Below are 6,000 nucleotides of genomic sequence, written 5' to 3'. Positions count from 1 at the left end.
GCCTGCTCAGCCGCTCCTGGCCCCGGGTCCACAGCTCCCCAGCCGTCAAGGTGCGCGTCTCTCTCCGAGGTGCTGAAACACACTGGGACACCGGGCCACCCTCCCGGGTGGCGTCATCCTATCCACCGCAGGCTGCCTGTGGGTTGCTGTCTCAGCTTCTCACTGGATACACACGGGCCCTTCACCCACACTCTTACCATCCTCATCTTATTTTAAATTTTTATCTTTAAAGTGGTGGTAAAATACACATAACACAAAATTTACCATTTTAGCCATTTTTCAGTGCACAGTTCAGTGGCATTAAGCATGTTCTCATTGTTGTGCAGCTGCACCACCACCCATCTCCAGGACTTCCTCATCTTCCCGAACTGAAGCTCTGTCTCCATTAAACACTCACCCTCCCGACTCCCCCAGCCCCCAGCATCACCCCACTTCTTGTCTCTGTGGACTCCACTCCCCTGGTCCCTCAGATGAGTGCAGTCCTACAGGACCTGTCCTTCGGTGACTGGCTCATCTCACTCAGCATAACGTCCTCCAGGTTCATCCATGTCGTAGCGTGTGTCCAGATTTCCTTCCTTTTTAAGACTGAATAATATTCTGCTGTGGGGATAGACCCCGTTTTACTTATCCGTTCCTCTGTCGGTGGATGCTTGGGTTGTTTCCACTTTTTGGCCATTGTGAAAATCCTGCTATGAACATGGGTGTGCAAATACCTCTTCAAGACCTGCTCCCAATTCTTTGGGTGTATACTGGGAAGTGGGATTGCTGGGTCACATGGGAGTTCTATGTTTACTCTTTGAGGAGCCCCCATCCTCTTTTCCACAGTGGCGGCCCCATTTTGCATCCCACCAGCAGTGCACGAGGCTGCAATTGCTCCACATTCTTGCCAGAACTTGCTGTTTTCTGTTTGTTTGATAGGAGCCGTCCCAACGGGTGCGTCCTCGTCTTCTTTCCACCCAGAGTTTTTTTGTTTTGCATCATTGTGTTTCTTCGGTGGGGAGTTGTGCAGAGGAAGGCAGGATGGTGGTCGAGAGCACGATTTTGGGGCAAACAGATGTGGATCCAGATCCTTGCTCGACGCCCCCCAGCTGCATGGTCTTAGACTGCTGTCCGGACGCGGTGAGAGAACGCCCGTGAGGGGCCGAGCAAAGTGCGGATGGGAAAACATGGCCATTCTTTAACTGTCATCGTTACTGAAGGCAGGACTGCATGGTTAGGGAAAGACTTGAGGCCAGAGGATTGCTCACACAGTGACTGAAGAGCAGCCACAGAGGTGCAAGCGAGGCCACGCGGAGATGGGGCTTCTCCATCTGCCCGCCATCCTCTGGGGACAACACCCCAGGGCCCGGGAGCTGGGCCATCTGTGTGAGCCGGAACCATGGGGGCAGCTGGGGGAGCCCCAGGAGCACACATGGAGGTGGTGGCACAGGAGGGAGGCAGGGCCGCCACCCCAGGAGCGCCCTTCCCTCACTCGGTCCTCCGCCCCACACGAGGCTGTGTCTGCTGCAATGATCTCATGCTTGCCAGTTCTGAGATAATAGCCTCTGAAGATGCACAGCAGAGCCGATGTTCGGGCGCCCCTGATGCAGGAAGCGCTCGGCACCATTTCTGGGAACACAAGACTTCTAAGCGACTTCCTCGCTGAATATTTCATGATTTACATTAATGGCTTTCTGGTGTTTTTCATAACAAAACTGTCCACATTATGATGGGTTAAAATGTGGTTATTCCGGCCACTCTCCCTCTCAACGCCCCCGCCCTGGGCGTCTGGCCCACTTGTCCCTCTGTCTGCCCAACTCTTCTCCCCAAGAGCCCACAGGACCCTCAGGTCTCTTGTGTCCTAAATGAGGTGCCCCTCCTCCAGGACAGGCGTCACCTGGCTGTTCAGCCAGCGTGGTCCTGCACGCAGAAGGGCTCTGACGTGGGGATGGAGGTGCACGCAGCGGCTCTGTGCCACCAGGAGGGTGGGGGACAGGGGCCCACCCCATCCGCCCCTGCAGAGTGGCCTGGGTTCTGGGGCTGGAGGGCCCTGCAGGCCCTGGTCCAGGTGTCCAGCCTTCAAGGCGATGACCCGCCCAAGGTCACATCTTACCGGAGAGCTGCCTGGCACTCCCAGAAAGACATTTTTTGAGTTGAAATCCACACTTTATCAGATTTTCTTAGTTTTTCCCTAAGTCCTTCTCTGTCCCAGTATCCCATCCTGGACCCACTTTCCATCCAGCCATCCTGTCTCCCTGGGCTCCTCTGGGCTGCGACATTTCTCAGACTTTCCTTATTTGTGACGACCTGCACAGTTTTGAGGCCGACTCGCAAAAATTGCAAGACTGTCCCTCGGGTGGGAATTGTCTGGTCTTCTCCTCACGACTGGACTGGGACGGTGGGTTGGGGGGCAGAGCACAGAGTGAGGCCCTTCGCTGCACGAGGCATCGGGGTACACGCCGTCACCATGACCCGTCACAGGACCCATGATCCATTCCCACCAGGTGGGTCCTGTGCCGGGTACAGGTGCCTACACCTGGGCCCAGAGACGGCCGTTACTCCCCAAGGACTCAGCCAGCAATTGATGGAGCTGGCCTTGAACAGAGTCAGGCTGTCTCTGAGGACCTTGCTGATTCTCCGGGCTCCTCCTGGAGGCCCTCGGGGCCCGCTCACGTCTGCCCGGGCCAGGGACCAGTTCCAGCAGGGGCCTCCAGACCCCAGGATGGTGCCGTCCCCTCCACCACTGCACTCTGCCGGGCAGGAGGCCGGGTGCCCAGGCACGATAGACCCAGTGAAGACACCAGAAGATACAAGATGGCTTCTCTTGGGAGTAACATTCCCAGTTGTTGGAAGAGCACGTATGGCCTGGTCTCACCACAGAGCCTCTGAAGGCAGCACAAGCAGGAGGGAAACTGAGTTCCAGGCAGAACGTGACTGCCCAAGGCCCCAGGACACCAGTGGCAACGCCCGGCCAGGGGGCGTCAGTGAGTGCCTAGCAGGCTGCACCATCATCCTGACTCATATCCATGCAACGCCCTGGAATTAGGGAGGGTGGTGGTGGTGGCACCTAGGCAGAGAGTGTGGGCCCCTCCCAGAGCCCCTGCCCCATAGCCTGGGGGGAGGGACGGGCAGAGGCCATGGGGTGCCGGGGGAGGGGGGTGGGAGTATGTCCTTCCCTCCTGGGCCGGACCCTGCCAGAGCCCCCAGCCACCATCTCCTGGATGACACCTTCCTGTCTCCACCACAAGGCTCCTTGACCCCCCGCTTTGTTGGACAGGAGAGCCTGAGGCGTCAGCAGCCGAGGACATCAGGTTTCTCCAGAGCCTCAGGAACCAGTGGGCTCAGCGGGGGGCCTCTCATCAGTGGGCAGGGTCCCCCACGTGTAGCACAGTCCTGAGTCTACAGACGGCCTGGGTTGGGGCCAGGACACACCTGCCCTTCCCCAGTGACACGTAGCCCGGCACCTCCACCGTACGCCCATGGCCCAGCACGGCCCCCTCCAGGCCCCTGAGCCCCTCCAGGGGTGCACATGGTGTCACCCCGTCTTTGTCTGCTCTCTGTGCTGAAAGCCCATAGGCCTGGCTCCCTGGAGCCCATCTCAGCCGCGGGAGCACCAGCAGTCCATCCCTGTTTTACGGGCAAGGTCACAGAGTCCTGCCCTGGTCAAATGGCCACCAGGGAGCGGAGGCAGGGCGTGTGCCCAGGCCCCTCGGCCCTCCTGCACCCTGGGCACCCAGTCTAGGGGGCAACGACCCAGGCTGGGGGAGGGGCTGACCCACTGTGGTGGGGAGGGGGCTGGAGACTCAGCGGGGTGGGGGGCCAAGTGCTGTGACCTCAGCCCCACATTTGCTGCAGCTGTGCAGTCCCCGCCACTCATGTGCTCACCACTCCTGATCTGGGGAGCAAAGCCCACCAAGAAATGGGGAGACTGAAGCACAGAGAGGGGTGGTGACTACCCCTCCCACTCCTGCCCTGACCCCCCAATCCTCCAGCACGACCAGAACTTTCAGGGCAGGATTCTGAGAGGCCCACTTCAGAGGTCCACAGCCAATTCTGCTGTGGGGGTCACCCCCCCCCCAGGACAGCCACAGGGCTTGGGTCGGGGGGCGATAGTGAAGGGTCCACAGCCTCCCCCATCCCCCAGCCTCTCCCCTCCCCCAGCCTGGCATCACTGGACTCAGGCAGCACTGCCGCTGAGGACACGCGCTGCATTCAGATCGGGTCCCTGCCGAGGAGGTGGTGGGAACACGACGTTCCCTTGGTGCCCGGCCAGACGGCCTGTCCCCCGCTCTCCCGCCTCCGCGTGGGCACTGTCAGCAGCAGCAGCTGAGTTCCCGCACTGCCCGCCTCTAGACGCACGCTGCCCACAGCCCAGGCCCCGAGGACGCCCTGGCCAGCCTGTACGCCAAGGAGGTGACAGAGGCAAGTCCCGCCTGCCCTGGACGGTGGGGGCCAGGAGCCCCAGGGGGCTCAAGCCTGGCCACTGCTGACCCACCTGGGCTGGACTGGGCAGTGGTTCCAGGTCATCCCTCCTTCCTCTGGGTCTGGCCAGGCCCTGGTTCAATGCTGGTCCTGCCTCCTTCTGCCTCACGGGCTGTGGTGAGGCACCTGTCACTTTGGATGTCCAGCTCTGAGCATGGGTGTGGGGCTGTCCCCAGGCGGGGCTTCATAAGTGTCTGTGGTTGTTCCTCCAGGCACACTGTCCTCCTGCTTGCTCCAACCCCACGCCCCATCCTTGCACCACCTCCTCCAGGTTTGTTCCTTGCCCGCCCTTGCTTATGCGGGACACAGGGCCTTCTCCAGAGCCCCTCCTCCAAGAAGCCTCCCCTGACTGCTCCTCCAGCATCACCTGGCCAAGGTGGATCTGGGGTGTCCTTCCAGAGCCTGGGGACGGCTCTGGCCCCACCCAACCTCACTCATCAGGACCCCCTGCAGCCCTGCCAGGCCAGAAGGTGGGGTGGTGGAGGACGTAGGGTGCGGCTTGTCTGAGGCTCCAGATGCTGGCTGGTAGAGTCAAGACCTGACCCAAGTCTTGCGTGGGCCCTGAACGTGGGGTCAGTGGGCCCCACCTCTGTAGGGAGGATTCAGGAGCGGGAGATTGGAGAGCCCCCGGCCTGGGCCTGCCAAGGGGTCCCGGCTGGGGGGCACTGGAGCCTTGTCATTTGCAGGCAGGTTGGGAGGTGAGCGGGTTGGGTGGACTGGACAGGAAGCGGGGGGCTGGGCCTTGGAGAGAATAGCTGTGGCTGCGTCTCGGCTGTGTGAAGTCTGAAACAGTGAGTAACGGGTGTCATTACCAGTCTCAGCACAAGGACATGTACCATTTCTACCATTGACCATTGATCAGCTTCTGTGTGATGTCCCCAGAGTCATTTGAACACCCCTCCAGCTCGGGAGACCCTTGGAGTCCCCCAAGGCCCTGGGCCCAGGCACCCACAGCTGAGCTGAGATAGTCCGAGATCTGCACCCTGTCCAAGAGCAGACAGGCCCCCAGGACCGCCATGCAGGATGACCCTGCCAGCCAGGAGGAGGGGACCTGAGAGAGGTCCCCGTATTGTACTGTCATCAGAGCCTGAGCAGCCTGAGGCAGCATTGACCACCCCGCAGCAGGGCAAATGAGCCAGGGAGGGGTGGAGGAGGGCAGAGGGGCACAGCTGGGGGTCAAGGGACCACCACCTCCCACAGCCTCGCAGGGAGGTGACCCTCCTGGCTCTGAGGTGGGTCCACAGCAGGGGCTGGAAAGAGAACTTTCCAGGTAGAAACTGCCCCTACTATGTCTCCCTTACTATGGCGAGAGGACAGGCAGGTTCACCCCAGGCCACCCAGGAAGGAGGAGCCGTCCAGAGCTGGCACCCTGTCCTCCGTTGCCCCCTGCTTCCAATAGGGCCCCACCCTGGCTGTCCCCACCCCCGGGACCAGGCCCCCACTGCAGCTGACCCTCAGCCCATCCTCCACTTTACACCCCAGCGGCCCCTGTGATCTTCTGGGACCCAGACGCTCGCTTGGTGCTGCCCCGGCCGACGC

Source organism: Equus przewalskii, chromosome 26, assembly GCF_037783145.1.
Source record: "Equus przewalskii isolate Varuska chromosome 26, EquPr2, whole genome shotgun sequence".
NCBI classification, from domain to species: domain Eukaryota; kingdom Metazoa; phylum Chordata; class Mammalia; order Perissodactyla; family Equidae; genus Equus; species Equus przewalskii.
The sequence above is the reverse complement of the archived record's forward strand: the minus strand, read 5'-3'. Positions refer to the sequence as shown.